Genomic DNA, 17,606 nt, shown 5'->3' on the forward strand with positions numbered 1-17,606 from the left:
AAATATTTGATAAAATTACAAAAATATCCTCCAAATTTATACTTAGATCATAAATATTTAAAAATATTAATTAGCATATTTAAAAATATTAATTAGCTACTAGAACTCCAAATTCTTCGTAAGTGGCTTAGTTGTCCATCTCTATTACCAAATATTATTATGGAAGGATCACATGATAACTAAACTTTTGTAAAATTATAGGATTACCCATCCTACTAACTCAATAAGGGGTTTTTATTTAGACGAAAGAGGGTACTTCAAAATTATGTAAGTGGATAAATGACAAAAAAATGAATGCTTTATGATTTATGCAGACAAATAGATGATAAATGATAGATTGCTTTGAGATATGTTCAGATGAATGAATAACAAAGTATTGAATGTAGGAAAAAATGTATTTTTATACAATGAAGTTTAGGGGTACTAGCAATTTAATGATTCAAGTTTCATATTTATCAATTTAGTCAACAAAGTGGTTAGGTCGATAATCAGAAAAATGGATAGATGGAGTTCAATGCTGTTTGCCCATGATCGTTATGTGACCACATATGGCCCACTAAACGAGAATACTTAGCAAAAAGTTGTTAAGCACCGTTGACATGGCATCTTATATATAAGGGTAAGGGTTGGCGCATGTTAGCAAGGCCAAGGGGACCTAGACTCATGGAGAGGTGAAGTTGGGAAAGAGGATCTTGGTGCTGACATCGCCAATGATGCAGAACTCAGCATGATCATTGATGATGGCGAAGCCGAGGAAGATGATCTTGGCGCCAACATCACTGGTGATGCGGAGCTCGACATGGTCATTGACAACAGCATCATGGATGAGGTCGAGGGCATCAACATAAGGATATTGAACCAACTGACACTAACTCGAGTCTGGACTAGACAGGTCGAGTCAGCTGGTTGCTCAAACCCGGGCACGATGGTCACACCAAGTGGCACCCTGCAGTACATTGCCATGAACTGCATCTTCCCATATTAGATTCCTACCTTGTTCGGGTTCTCCGCCATGAGCAGCAGTGTGATTTTGAGGGAGAGGTATGTCGCTAGTGGTGAGGTAGTGGTTCCAGTGGCGATGGAGGGGACGATAAAAAGGTAGTGGATGCCGACCTACTGGAGATCAAACTAGGGCTTCTTGGGCTTGACGACTAGGACAATGATGGGGATGACAATGATGGTGAGGGCGAGGAAGGTAAGGAGGAGGACGAGGCAATAGTAGTAGCCCTTGAGGGAGGCAGCGAAGGAGGAGGAATAAGAGAAAGATGAGCCTAGATAATGGGGGTGGCTGCCTGGAGGAGGGTAGGACCGGCGATGGTGGTGGTCACCATTGGCCTGGTTTGCTCGAGATGTTATCGTTGCTGCCGTCACCATTCCCATCATTTTTCTTTGGATTCGGAGATTCTTCATCGAGGTTTTCTCTTTCCAACTCTCCTTCACATTATATCTTCTTCGATGCTCATAGATGGCATTGGTTTTGTTTTTGCCATGTATGCTTGTCAAAAATGCTAAACAACCTTTTTGCCACGTATGCTTGTTTAGTGAGCCACGTGCGGTCACATGACAGTCATGGGTAAATGATGTTGAGCTTCATCTATCTATTTTTTCTAATTTTGATCGATCTTGCCACTTTATTGGCTGAATTAGCAAATATGAAATTTGAATCACTCAATTACTAGTTTTTCTAGACTTTATTATATAAAATATATATATATATATTTTAATATATTGAGATTTGTGCAAGTAGATGAATGATAAAGAATAGATATTTTGAGATATATGCAAGCGAATAGATGATAGAAGATGAAGTGCTTGAGAGCTATGCAGGTGGATAAATGATAGAAGATTTAGCACTTTGAGATCTATATAGTTAGACAAATGATCAAGGATGAAGCACTTTTAAGATCTATGCAGACAAACAAATGACAAAGGATGGAGTAGTTTAGATCTATGCAAGCAGACGAATGATAAAGGATGGAATGCTTTGAGATTTGTGCAAACAGATTGATAATTGAGGATGAAGTACTTTGAGATCTTGAAAAGTAGATGGATGATAGAGGATGGAGCTCTTTGAGATCAGTGCAAGCAGATTAATGACAAGGGATAGAGTATTTTGAGATCTATGCAAGTAAATGAATGCTAAATGGAGTGCTTTGAGATTTATATAAGTGGATAGATGATAGATGATGGAGCATTTTGATATTTGTATAGGTAGATAGATGATAGAGGATAAAGTACTTTAAAATCTATACAGATGGATGAATGATGGAGCATAGAGTATTTTAATATTCATGCAAGCGGATGGATGATACAGTATAAAGGGTGTTAAGATCTATACAGGCAGATGAATGATAAAGATAAAGTATTTTGAGATCTATATAAATAGAAGATTGAATGCTTTGAGATCTATGCAGATGGATGGATAATAAAGGATGGACACATTGATATTTACATAGGTGGATAAATAATAAAAAATGGAGCATTTTGAGATCGTGTAAAAGTCACAATCCAATCTATTTATATGAGGACCCATATGGGCTTGTATTTAGTGCTACAACAGTTATTCATTAGGATGATCTTGAGCACTTACATAAGATAAGAAATCTAAATAATATCTTCCAACTAGCTTTTTTGGGTGAAGTCTTCATTTTGAATAAATGGTATCAGAGTGATAATAGTCCAATTGTGGTTTTTGCCATGAATTGATTTGCATGGATTTAAATCTTTAGCTTGGCGAGGATGTCGGAACTTAACTAGGAGAGTATGTGAGGATCCATATAGATGTATATTTAGTTCTACATTAATTATTTGCTAGAAAAATCTCGAGTATTTGTATATGACCAAGGAATCCAAATAACACTTTTCAGTTAGCCCTTTAGGTGAAGTCTTCGATTGTTACAATCTCAATCAAAGATATTTTAATCTTTTTTCTCACTCCATTGATAATTTTAGGATTCAAATATATGTTTGGACTATGTTGCAATGAGTTTGAAATTTTGATGGTTAATTGATACTTTTAAACTTTTGGAGTCTAAGCATAAATTGCTCAAATTTGAAGGGATGTCTATATAATTTTTTTCTAAATATGTATAGCATGAGTAGCTTTTTTTCTTCTAAATATAAGATTAAATTATAGCGACACTGCTTTAACTTTTCATAATATGCACTGACACCCCCAAAAGTTTTAATTTCTTTCAATTAAGTGCTAGACTTGAGTTTTTATTGCAATGTGGCCCAACCATCTAGCTCTGTCAGGATCCACGAATATATAATAATCACTTGAGATAACTTTAGACAAAAAATACCAATAATTCCCTTTTTGGTTAGAAATATCAAATATCCTTGCTTTGGTAGGAATGGAACGAGATCATGTGACGTATTCCATTTCTCTTTCGTTATTACCAAACAAAGGCTTCTTCCTTCCTAATCCAATTTCAATCTAGTTAAGAGAGAGAAGAGAAGAGAGTGCAGAGAAGAGACTACTGAGGGAGCGAAGGGAGAAGAGAGGAGAGAGTGGAGGGAAAAAGAGAACTTGAAATTTCTATGGCTTCAAGTATGAACTCTCTCTAAAACTCCTTCCAAAGCTTCAGCCAAAGCTCCCATCCATTCTTGTAAATCTCTTGAATATGGTCATAGGAGATTTATTGACCCCAAAATGAATAGTTGGAAAGTGGGATATGATAGAGAGAACTTGAAATTCTATGGCTTCAAGTATGAACTCTCTCTAAAACTCCTTCCAAAGCTTCAGCCAAAGCTCCATCCATTCTTGTAAATCTCTTGAATATGGTCATAGGAGATTTATTGACCCCAAAATGAATAGTTGGAAAGTGGGATATGATAGCATAAGCAGTTGTCGATGTAGCAGTTAGAGAAGGGACCAAATATAACTTTTTGAAAATTTTAGGATGTACATAAAACTCATGAATTGTTGAAGAAATATCTCTATAATTTTTGATATTTTTTTAATTAAAAAGATAATGAATTAGTAATTTGACAGTCGTCGTTAATGGCGTTGGACCTGTATGGGAGTTCTGGGCTATATTATAATAAAAACCTAAATTTTGGGGCATAATAAAAAAAAATTAGAACTTTTAAGGTGTAAGTATAAATTATAGAAAGTTGAATGGATGTCATTGTAATTTATTCTAAATATAATTTATCTATTTAAACATTTATCTTTCTATTCTAACATCTTTTATTACATACATACATACATACATACGTGTGTGTGCGTGTGCGTATATATATATATATTAAAATAGAGGCTCTGCTTTGTTTACTATGTATATGTTAAGGATATTTTTGTGGTTTAGTAAAAAAGGGCATTTTGATACTTTCTAATTTAATTCCGTGCGTATGAGGGACTTTGATAGTTTAATAAAAAAATGAGGGCATTAAATGTGGAAGTACTTTTAAGGGCATTTTTATAGTTTAGTTAAAAAAAAGTTAAAGACATTTCAATGCTCCCAACTTTATTATATGATGGGTCTTTTTTTAGTTTAGGATACAAAGAAGTATATTTATTTAATATAATATCAATGCATTAAAATTTTGAGGGTATTTTTGTAGTTTAGTAAAAAAGTAAGAGGATTTCAACACTCCCTGCTTTAATTCAATAGAAAAGTTATATGGTGGGTCTTTTGTAGTTTAAAAGATAGCGAAGGGTATTTCTGTGATATGATATTAATGCATTAAAAACTAATACAAATAATATATTATTAATATGCTATTAAATATATATAAATAAAATAATATATTAATAAATTAGTAAAATAATATTTTATTATAAATTAATAAAAATATTTATTAATAAAATAAATATTTTATAAATTAAAAAATATATTATTTCTAAATAATTATATAATTAATAAAAATAATATTTTAAAGATGATATATTTTTTAAATAAAAGATGTATCTTGGGCATCGCATGTAATATGCTAATATAATTAAAATTTTGGAACCTTATGTACAAGTCATGAAGCTCTACTTGGGTTACCTCTATATTTTAGTTTTCCAAAATACCCTCCAAACTTTTATTTAAATTTCTTTCTTTTTATCTCTATGCTACAATCACGATTCTGTTTCTAATAGCTTGGCAAATCTATTAATCAATTTCTCAATGCAAATATCAATATTTTAGTATAATTAAAATTTTAGAGATCCTGATCCATCAAGCTTCACTTTTTTTTTGCTTTATAGTTTATTTTCCAAAACACCCTCTATAATTCATTTCACTTTTTTATATGTGCCCATTTTAAAATTATTTTTTCATTTATAGTAGCTTGTCAACTAACTCTCTTATCAAGGTCTCATGCACAAGATAACAACATGCATATGTATCACACATATCAAAATTCTAGTCATATCAAATTAGATGGCTTCAGAGCTTATTTTCATCATTATGCTTGGTCAAATTATAGTATACAAGTAATTAATATAAAATAAAAAATAAATAAATAATAAGCCTTTATGTTTTAAAATCAACTTTTATTTTTAGTTTTTAAAAAAATCTTCTATTAACTCTCTCAATATTATTTGAAGTTCACTTATCCTCCTTCTTTATATATTTCAATTAGCTCCTTTAAGTTTATCAAGTGATGCAATATGATCCCACCTCCATGTTTGTTTAGCCTATTTTAATGGATTGCATCATGTGATAGTTACTTAACAACTTCACCCAATCTGTTCATCAATCATTCATAAATAGAATATCATGTGCATGCATATGCAATGCATATGCCAACACTCAAGTATAACTAAAATAAAAATATTGGCTCTATATTTTTATTTTCCAAAATACCCTCCATATTTTGTTTCATTTTTTTCTGTTACCCTTGCATGTGTGTGTGCACGTATGTGCATGTGCATGTGCATGTGCGTGCATGTGTATATGCCCATTCTAAAATTTGGATTGTCATTTATAGCAGCTTGCCAACCAACTCTCTCGTGAAGCTCTCATGCACAAGACAACACGAATGCATATATGTATATGACACGTCAAAATTCTAATTATATTATAAGATGGCTTCGGAGGTCATTTTATCTTTATATTTGGTCAAATTGTTGTATGCAAGTAATTAAAATGAAATAAAAATAAAGTAAACAAAAAGAGTTTATGATTTAGAAATTAGATTTTTTTTTAATTTTTTAGACAAAAATTTTCTATTATCTTCCTCAAGTTTACCCAAGCTTCACTTATCCCTCATCTTTAAAAATTTTCAGTGAGCCCCTTTAAGTTTATCAAGTGATGCAATATGGTTCTAGTGCCTATATTTGTCTATTTGATCTCAATGGATTGCATTATGTGATAGTCACTTGATAACTTTAGGATTAAAAAACTTTAATAACTTGAATACATATTTTTTTTCTTTCCCAAAAAATTAATGAATAGTGATTCTTTTGTATCATTACCACTATAGGCTCTATCATTGTTGTAATTGTCAATCCATATTAGTATCTCTTTTTTGTTTCTCTCCATTTCCACCACCCCTTTTCTATCATTATTTTTTTCCTCTAAAAAAATCTAAAATGCTAATCTAGTCAACCAACTCATACATCAATTGCTTTATATGTAACTATAGATTAGAAAAATCTTTCACAGGCATATCAAGTAAGTCTCGATCTGTCCACCCTATTTCACTTAGATTATTTTTTTCTCTTTTTTTAACAATCAATGGCTTGTCAGTAATGTTTAGGCTTCTTTTTGAATTTCATAATATGAACAATATCGATTTTTGATAGTTAAAACTTGTTGTATTACTTTATTTCAAGTCAAAGACTTATGAGACATATTTTTTATCATCCTCAAGCAACTATTTTTGTCCATTGAATAGAAGCATAATAAGCTTTTTCATTAAAAATCTTTTAAGAATTAAAAAAAAAATATTTCCATAAGTGGTACTTCTCATATGCTTATTCTCGATGAAATTTAATTTAAAGGCACTAATGATGGATGGCAATAGGACTTCCTATCAACTTATAATTAGTGACATTAATTGGTGATGTAACTAAAGGTTGAAATATTTTATTTATTTTTTCATCTTTTTGGGTATCATTTATCATAATTTAGATGTTCTCTTCTTGCTTGTATCTTCCATTGGACCTGCATGTTGTTTCAATACCATAGCTAATGACAATCTACTTCTCCAATTTATAATTATCTTCAGTTATGCCTTTCATCACCTTTGTATTAGATTTTATCTATCCTCCCATGGCAATAATCATCATATTGCTAGATTAGGGAGGTTTTGCAAAATCTAAATTTGATATTGTTACATTATCAATTGATGGCTAGCATTTACATTTGAATCTTGAACTCCCTCGAATCTCTAACTAAAGTTATTTCTTTTGAGCAATCTCACCAATACTTAAGTATCATTTGAAATTTTGTAAATGAAATTATAGTGCAGCATAACTTATAGCGAAATCGAGTGCATGCAACGGAGTTACATTATAACCAAATTTATACTTTTTGGAAGGTTGCAAATGTAGATGCTATAATTATTTTTTTTGTTTGAATAATTATAGTAGAGTGTTGTAAGTTAAAAGAAGTTGTTTGATTGGATTCACTAGAGATTCCCATCGAATCAAGATGAAAGTCTAGTTAAGACGATCTTGAAAGAAGTCATCCACTACTATGCCTCACTTCACAGACCATGCCTCGACTTCAAGGAGAATATCGATAAGAAAGTATCATTGGAGGCCACTGTGCCAGTTCTGCTTGATGGTGTTTGGGCTTCAAACACCAATTAGCTTTCGACGTTGGCTAATGTTTGAATAAGAGAAAGATATTCAGATTTCTCTTGTGTGTTAGAGAGGGGAATAAGGAGCTAGGGTCTAGGGAGTGAGAAAGAGAGGGATGGAGGGGATGAGCATGCTTCAAAATTCTTCTCAAAACTAGAGGTTACACATGCTTATAGGGCATAACTGTATTTATACCCCTCGCATAACTCAAATGACTATAGGATAATTTGCAAATATTTGATAATATTTGCAGATCTAGCTACAAAAAATTGGATGAATTTCAGCTTGATTGGTAATGAATAATTAAACTACTAGATTCCAAACAAATTAGATGGGCCACAGCATAACATAATTTGCAAGTTTCAACTTACGTGCTTTATGGACCCTGGATTAGAGCTGCTCGGGTTTCAATTGGACCTTCCACTCAAAATCATGATACAAAGGTGACTGATTCTTTTTCAGTGCCTACTTCTGGTGAAAATATTTTGATTATCCCTAAGAAAGTGACTGCTAAGACTGTGCTTTAGTCTAATGCAGATGCTATGCCTCTGGAGAATATTATTAGGGGTTTAAGGTTTATTCCACTGACACCTGAGCAGGATTACTTACCATCTGAGACAAGTCCTATGGAAGGGCTGCAATTTGGACCTATATACTTTACTCAAGCTAATGTAGTTAACCTCAAGGAGAAACAAAAGAGATCTCCCTCTCAATCTACTTCTAATGGAATATCCTCATCTTCAATCTCTCCTTCGCTAACTAAGGTAATTGCTCGTAAAGAACCAGAGGCTAAGGATTCTCAATCTTCATCTTCTACTGCTCTAATCCTATACCCTAAAGCTTCAGTGAAAAAAGAGGTCTGGCGGTCAGTGAGAACCAACCCCAATAGGCTGGATGGGTCATCATTGGTTACTATCCCTAAGTCTGGACCTCAGATAGCACAACACTCATCATCTGAGCCACCTATTGATCATGCTGTACTGGTGAATCAAGTATCACAAGCATTGATTACTCATCCTACTACTTCTACCGGTGATGCTCAACCTGAGTCCTCCTCTATGGTTTTATCTCAGCGTGTTGATAAGATGTTATCAGCTCCTTTGCCAGTTCAATGAAGGTACTTATGTAAAATTATTAAGGAGCTGTCAAGCCCTCATTTCACAAGTATTCCAAACTTTTCTTAAATAAGTATAGATCGGATATTTATGGCTTTGTGGAAACAAAAGTAGAGCTGAATACTTTAGCTCAAATTCAGCAATAGTTTGGTTCTTTTGGAATGTTTATATGGTTCCCTCTGATGGTTTATCAGGAAAAATAGTCATTTTGTGACAAAAAGATCTTGGTCAAATCACTTTGACACATGCTGATAGACAAGTATGTTTTGGCATTATTTCTCCTCCTAATTCTACATCTTGGATATTGGGGTTGGTTTATGTGAGTACATATAGTTTAACTTGTTGATATCTTTGGCAAATGGTCACTTATATTCTTGATCTAGGGATTCCTTCCCTCTTGTTAGGTGACTTCAACTGTCTTTTGCATTCTAGTGATAAAATGAGAGGAAAGCCTTTCTATGTTGATCATGATATTAAAAAGTTCTGAAATTTTATCTCCTCCAATGGTCTAATTGATCTTGGTTTTGTTGGCCCTAAATTCACTTGGTGTAAGTGAATTTGAATCAAAAAATTGGTTTGACTTATTTTCTATCTCTGACATTCAACATCTTATCCATTTTGCATTTGATCATTTTTCTTGTTTACTCACAACCAACACTTATCATCATAGATCTCATCCACCTTTTAGGTATTTTAAGTTTTGGAGGTGTTATCTGGATTTTCAATACTTAATTCAAAACCATTAGAATGGGAAGGAGGAGTTACCTCCCACTGAGAGGCTTTCTTTTCTCTTATCAAAAATCAAAAAGAAGATTATACAGTAGAGTAAATTTAAGATACATAATCTATTCAGAAAAGAAGAGGAGTTGTATAATCAAATTCTATATTTACAGAATTCAGAATCTCAATCTGGGTCCTTCTCGTATGAGGATCATATTTTTTTGTTGCATCTCCTCCAAGAATATAATCATGTGTTAACCATGCAAGAATACTATTGGAGATAAAAATCTTGGATTCAATGACTGAAGGAGGATGATATGAATACTAAATTTTTTTATTGAAGTACCATTATTCGCAATAGGCACAACTGGATCTCTGCTCTCAAATTAGAATCTGGTCAGTGGTGCCATGAGGAAGAGAAAATTAGAGCAATTTTACAGTGACATTTTCAATCTAGATACAATTTAGCACACTTGCATGAGGATTTTTGGCTTCCACAGTCACCTTCAGTTTTATCAGCTTCTAAAAAGCAAAATTTCATGGCTTTTATCATAGAAGATGAGATAACTATTGCTTTGTATTCTATGAGCCTGGATAAATCTCCTAGGTCTGATGGTTTTTCAACTTTTCTTTTTCAAGATTTTTGGCATATTGTTAGAAAAGATGTTATACAAGCGATTATTTCTTTCTTCCAAACTTCATTTATGCCAAGTTCTTGGAGAAACATATTCCTGATGTTGATACTTAAAAATTAGCATGCCTTTATGCCATTAGATTTTCGACCAATCAATCTATGCAACATGGTTTATAAAATAATAGCTACTATTTTGCCGAATCGAATGAAACTTCTGATGCAAATTTGATCTCTACCGATCAAGGTGCCTTTGTTGGGGGTAGATTTGTTATGAAGAATATTGTAATTACCCAAGAAATCATGCACTCGCTCGCTCGTGCAACTCCATCTCGAGCACTTCTGATGATTAAAGTTGACATGAAAAAAGCATATAATTGGGTGCAACAGGGCTTTCTTTTTAGGGTTCTTAAACAGTTCAACTTTTTGGATTGTTTTATTCACTGGATAACAGCTTGTGTTCTCAACCCTCAATATGCTTTACTTGTTAATGGATCTAATACAGATTGATTTTTAGCTACTTGTGGTCTTCGACAGGGCTATTTGTTATCTCTCTTTCTCTTCGTGCTTTGTTCGGAGATGCTCTCTCTTTCTTTACAAGCGGTCGTTCGCTCAAAACTTCTTCAGTCTTACGTCTCAAGGTGGAATGGATCTCATATTTTTTATCTTTTCTTCACAGATGATTGTCTTCTTGTTACCAAAGAAAAGGTTCATGATGTCCTTACTCTAAAACTCTTGTTATTTGCATATTGCCATTATTTGGGCCAATCAGTCAATACATCTAAATCTTTCATTATACTTAGCTCTTCGATTAACTAAAATATCAAATAAACTATTACCTCTATTTTTGGCATGACTTATAAACATGGTGCCTGAAAGTACTTAGGAGTCTCTACTACAGATTTCAAATTGTACACATCAGATTTTAATTTTATCATTGAAAAGATCCTGGCTAAATTACAATCTAGAAAGTGGAGGACTCTATCTTTTGCAAGTCGAGCTATCCTTATTCAATCTATTCTAGCTTTTATACCTGTCTATGCGATGACTTTTATACTTATTTTACTTTCTGTATTGGATTATATTGAAAAAAAATTTCGAGCATTCCTATGGGGTCACTCTATTAGTCATCATCGTACTCATCTTATCTCGTGGAAGACTATTTGTATGTCCAAGGATGCTGGTGGGCTCGGATTTCTGTCACTTCATCAAAGGCAATCTATTTTGTTGGGAAAGTTGGCTACAAAATTGATTTTGCAACTTTTTTCTTTGTGGCCTTAATTGATTTATTCGAAGTATAATTTTCATCGCACTTGGATATCTTACCATATATTCTCCTACCCATTGCTCTCATATCTGACGTAAAATATCAACTATTGAACACAACATTCAATTTCAATTTATGTGGTTAATTAGTAATGGTGCTTCAATTAATGTTTAGAATGACTCTTGATTATCTAATGTACCTCTATCTCGACGGTCTTGTTTCATCAATATTGAAATGAACTTGAAAGATTACACAGTTGCTGATCTAATTTTGCCTGATAATATTTGGAATATGTCTCTCTCAGCTTCTATATTTCATACTGAAATGATGACTATCATTATAGCTTTGCCTCTTATGCTGGCTAAATAGCCTGATCAGTTGGACTGGGCTAACTTTTGATCAGTATCAGTCTCCTCTTAGGATATTGCTACTCTTTTTCAAACTGATACATTTTTTTTCTCAAATTTTCATACTAAGTGGATTTGGTATTTATAAGTTTTCAAAAGGATGGAGTATTTCTGTTGGAAGCTCTATTGACAGCGTTTACCTACGAAAGAGTTATTGTTATATGGAAACATTTTACATGGTGATGCTCCTGTATTTGGTCTGTGTCTGACTCTTATGGAGGATTGTCCACATGTAATTATCACTAGTGATTTTGCCTAATAGTGCTGGTATCATATGGCCTAGCAGTTTGCTTATTCTATTCTCTCTTCTTTGATAGATTTATTAGCTTATATATCAAGTTCAAGGATAAAAAAGAGGAAAAAAGCAATTGCAGCTTATATGGCATCTCTCATATAGTATGCTAAAAATCAATAAATTTTTAAAACTCAGCATGTCTCATCTATGTACCTTATTAGATTATGTGTCTGCTTTTATAATAATCAATTCTTTTCATCTCTTCCTTCCGGTTATGCAATGTCATCCCAAGTAAGGAACTGAGAAAACTATCAGCTATATATGCAGCATTCTTTCTCAAAGTTAATTCTCTGATTGCCTTCTCCTTTTGGGACACTCTCTTTAAATTTTGATGGAGCAGTCATTTCGAAGAGAGTTGCTGGTAGTTTTATTATCCAAAATTATAAAGGTTCTATGCTTGTTATTAGTGGTAAGTCCCTCCCTTATTCTTCAGTCTCCTTTGTTGAACTTATCATACTTTGGTTAGGGATCAAATATCTTGCCTCTTATTATCATGCATATAAAATTTGGATCCAAGGAGACTCCTCTATTGTTATTTCTTGGCCGACCCACATTCACCATAATAAAATGAGTCATTTTCTTTAGATGCAAGACATTAAATTATGATTTGTTGGATTTTAATCTATTATGATCTCTCATATATGTCGAAAAAAAAATCAAGCAGCTAATTGAGTTACCACTCATACTTTATCAGGTGATTTTTCTTTTGACTCTAATTTATTACATCAATACTCTGACCTGCTATGTATATTATAGGCTGATGCTTACTCTATTGCCTTTTCTAGATATGATCTTTAGTTCGGGCATGATATTTTTTTACTACTCCAAATGTTTGTTCTTAATGTGTGGTGATGCAGCCCTGTGCTTGATATCCATGTGTGGTGTAGCTACAGCACCTTATGCTTATCCTTGGGTATCTATTAGTTGTCACTTGATATGGAGGATGGTACATATTTTTATTATGGTATACCAACTTGCAAAAGGCCTTGTTACTATCCACTATTGGTGGCTCATGCTATTGAACTTGCCATCTGTAATGTTCAGAAGATTGGATTGCCAGGGGTTATTTGATGAATTGGCTTTTACTATGCCAATGCTTGCTTGCTTATGTTTAGTTTGGCTTATTTTCAATTTTTTTACAGCTTGCTGGATATTTGCAATGTCTTATCATTTATGGAGCCTTGTTAATACTTATGGCAATATATTATTTTCATATTATTTGTGAAAATTTTTTGTATTGGCAGTTCATATGGTTTTTACTAAACAGCAGCTACTCTTCAGACCCACTTGCTGTGATGATGCTTCTCTTTTCTTCCAACTATTTTCATTAATGGATATTAACATTATAAGTAATAAGGTCGCTCGTATATACCATTTGGAGTCATCATTCTCATATCAGTTACTACATACACTGGTGCAGCTGATTTGTTTAATTTAGTGGCATAGGATAATCATAAAAGATGGAGAATATTGATTCCATGTGCCTTGTCAGTGCCTTAGATCTGTTATATGTGCTCACGAATGGTTGATTATCAGGCTGGTATAATTGCTTATATACTTAAGATATATCTACAGTGCCACTTTGCTTCATTTTGTACATATTTTCTGGATGGACTACTTTTATTCTTAGTTATATATCCTATTCTTTATCTACTCTCACTTATTTATATGAGTTATATTGAAAATCTCTTCAGCATTTGTTTTGCTGATATATTCACTTATAGATTTTGTATCATCTTTTACTCAGCAATATCATGTACATTTAGATCTAATTTTTTTTGGTTTGACTACTTATTTGTTTTATAGTTTTGGTGGCAGCCTATCACATTACTATTTCGCTTTTTTGGGATGTAAGTCTATTGTAGTACTTTCTTTTTTCTTATAATACAGTTGACTTCTATTCAAAAAAAAAAAATCAACTTTCTTGGCTATTTATCATTTATTTTCATCTTTTCTTGACAAATTGATTGGAATCATCAATCTCACTTGAATATATATCATGGAATCTATTTTATTTTTTCTATCATGTCCTCATGTTTGGAATTATATGGTTTAATGTAACTATTCTAGTCAACAAGACTACCAAGTTGCCAGAATTTTGAGTTATAAAAGTATGCTTGAAGACTATTTTTTTTTTTCACTTGGTCTCTATTTGCTATGCACCATATGGATAAAATCATTTTTTAATAGAGCAAATATTAAATATATTTGTTAAATTCTATCATAAGATGTCCTATTAAAGAGAGATACCAAGAGTAGAGGACAACCCTTTTAAGATAGCCTTGTTGTGCTATTTCTGGATATTATGGTGAATATATTTGTGATATGACAAATGATAATATCTACAATAAAGAATGATTTTATATTAGAGATGATAATAAGCTTGACTCACAATCGTTATCCACTAAAAGATCAAATCTTTCAAAAGCAAAATTGGAGTTTATACCAATGAGAACTCTATTCTTATTGTAATCTAGTCTTTCTCTTCTTGCAATTTTTATTAGAAGATTGAACAAAATCTTGAAATTTATCGGCTATGTGATATCTACATTAGTTCAAATGCAAACCATCCTTACTGCACTGATTAATAAAGACATGCTTGTTTTTACTGAAATTGGTTTTCAAGAGACTATTACTTTCTAGTTCTCATAGTTTTATATTACTCTTATATTTGACTTTAGTATCTTATAAATCAAAAAGGGCTATTGGAGATGATTCTTGCTTCAGCTAGAAAGATTCATGTGTAGTGGAGCAAGCCAATATGCTCAAGAAAAATTCTATCTTTTATAACTAATCTTGTGATCGGTGGTGATGCCATGGATGGACAGGTATATATATTGGATTTATAAGAGTATGGAGTTGGTTATTAGCATCTCTAAAAAGTCGATTGATCATCGACGGTCGGAGTGGCCTCCTCCAACTTCATATTCTCTAAAAACATATGGCTTTGGCTTTGAGTTTTTCCATGGTGAGTCCTCTTTTTTAAGAGCCGATGGTGTGTTCTTTGATCTCTTATCTTCCACCTCAACTAGTTTATTCTTATTCATTATTATCATCGTTAGCTTATCATTTTTTTTGACTTTTTTTTTTCTAATTAACAACAATTAAGTTATCTAGTTTATCCAGCCACAGTCAAAGAAGTTTTAATGTAGAGCCACAACCACCATGATGGTGGCCCATCAAAATAGCCTAGATGAATTTAGAGGCTAATCTCTCCTTTGATATAAGAGAAGAAACTATTTTTCTCTAAGAGATAATAAATTAATGAGGAGCCTAAGCCTCGATCTTAGATGTCTCCATGTAGGTGAGTAGGGTGGCATAATGGATGATTATGCCATTATAGATAACATAATAACAATGTTGGATGATAGGTGGGACTGAGAACCACATTGCATCCATGAATCTAAATGTACTCATTGAAGTTTTTTAAACAAGAGAAGGGTTGAGTGAAACTCGAGTAAACTTGAGAAGGATTAATAGATAATTTTTTTTTAATAAACTTGAGGGTCAGTAGGTAATTTATTCTAGTTTTTATGAAGAAAAAAGGTAAGTTGTTACCATGGATCAAGCAGATTGGCCAATGGAGAAAATGCCATAAATAAGTTTTGTGGGATGATGAAAATTAAATATTATAAAAATTTAAATTTTTAGTGATAAAATATAAGTCAGTTACTAAAAGCCCCTGTTTAGATGAAAATAAGAAGTGATCATAACAAACCATTTTTGCTAATATCTTTAATGACCAAATGATATATTATCACAAAAAAAAAGAGTTGCATATATAAAATCATGAGAAGAAGTTACATGTTATAAAAAAAAAAAAACTTTGAAAACATGAGGTACTTTTAATTTTAATTATATCAACATAATGAAATTTGACAAGAAATGATGGTTCCTTCGTCATATTCTTTTTTGATTTAAAAAAAAAAAATACTTTATGGTGGTCATCTAGAATAATTTATGACTATAGTAAATGCCTTAGGATAGTATGATAATTGATGCAATTGTCAAAGTATGGCTGTTGTTTGTATCATAATAAGTTATTATAATATTAAATAACTTATCCTAATAGTCATTATTTTTTTGTGGTTATATGTTGTATAATGTTGTAGAAAGTGAGGGTGAATCTATTGTTGTTATTTGAAATCACGCTTTTGAATTATACTTATTTTACATATATTTTTCAACAATCTTTTTTTCTAATTATTTTTTTTTCTCATGGCCCTTTATTTTATTTATATTTACTTGACCACTTGATTTATTTATATTTACTTGACTACTTGATTCATCTCGTATGTTTAGTTCATGAAGATTTCAGAAGAAGTATATGATATTTAAGATTTTTTATCAATATATTTTTTATGTGCAATCAAACTATATTTTAGTCAAAAAATATATTATTTAAGATTGAACAATGATAGATGATTGTTATCATATTTAAGTTAATAAACATAAATACATAGTTCATGCATGGCTATAATATCATAAGCCGCCAAATTTTTTATCGCTACGAGCCATGTCGATATAATTTCAAAATATCATATTACTTATTTTTATTTTTTTGTAGTGTGCAACTTCGCTTGATGCCACTCGCCAGGCTCTCTAGTTGTGATATCTTAGCTTATTTGGATAATACAATCAATCTAATAAGATCATAATTACACTAATAATATATAACGGTGTATTTGTTAATTCATATACATCTGAAAAAAATTAATGACTTTGCCAACCAATCGAAATTATATTCATTAATCAATTAGTCTTTTTTCAAATACGCATGTACATTCCAATAGTAGGATTATAGTCAATTTCAAGGATTGCCGCTTAACCCATCTTTTCTATTGTTGGACTTTTCATATAAACCAATTATGGATAAAGAGCTATACGAAAAGTACAAATAAAAATAATAAAATAATAGTTTGTTTTTTTTTTTACATAGAAACATAAAATCCAATATAGAAAAATATTTGGCTATCCTATTTTTATTTCTTTTTAAAATAATTTCTATTATTTCTGAAGAGAAAATAAAAATAAAAATTTTTCACTTTCAATTTTTTTAAAAAATAGATTTTCATCCTTTTCTTTTCGGTCCCTCTTATTCTATCCAATCAGTTATATTACTCCCATCTAACTATATTAGCTCCTCGAGTCTTGCTAACCATCTCTCTATTCGATGCTGAGTTATTTCTCATTTTCGATTGCATCAATAATCTTTTTTTTTCTCTACCACTCCCTCAACTGTCTTAGTACCTAACATCAAGCTCTCATCTGTCCTTGATTATAATGCCGGCCCCATCTTCCCTCCTTCTCCTTCACCACTAGTCGAATCAAACATAATTTTTACTATTAAAAATTTGAAAAAAAAATTAAAATTTTATTTTCAGATTTTTTTTAGAAAAATGACAATGATGCTAAAAGCAGTCTAAA

At 31.9% G+C, this 17,606-nt stretch overlaps 1 pseudogene; it reads right to left on the bottom strand.

The window, feature by feature from the left end:
* Positions 1-661: 661 nt before the first annotated feature.
* LOC105051338 (uncharacterized) lies at positions 662-1,374 on the bottom strand (annotated as a pseudogene).
* Positions 1,375-17,606: the final 16,232 nt, after the last annotated feature.

This window comes from Elaeis guineensis, chromosome 9 (genome assembly GCF_000442705.2).
Source record: "Elaeis guineensis isolate ETL-2024a chromosome 9, EG11, whole genome shotgun sequence".
Classification (NCBI taxonomy): domain Eukaryota; kingdom Viridiplantae; phylum Streptophyta; class Magnoliopsida; order Arecales; family Arecaceae; genus Elaeis; species Elaeis guineensis.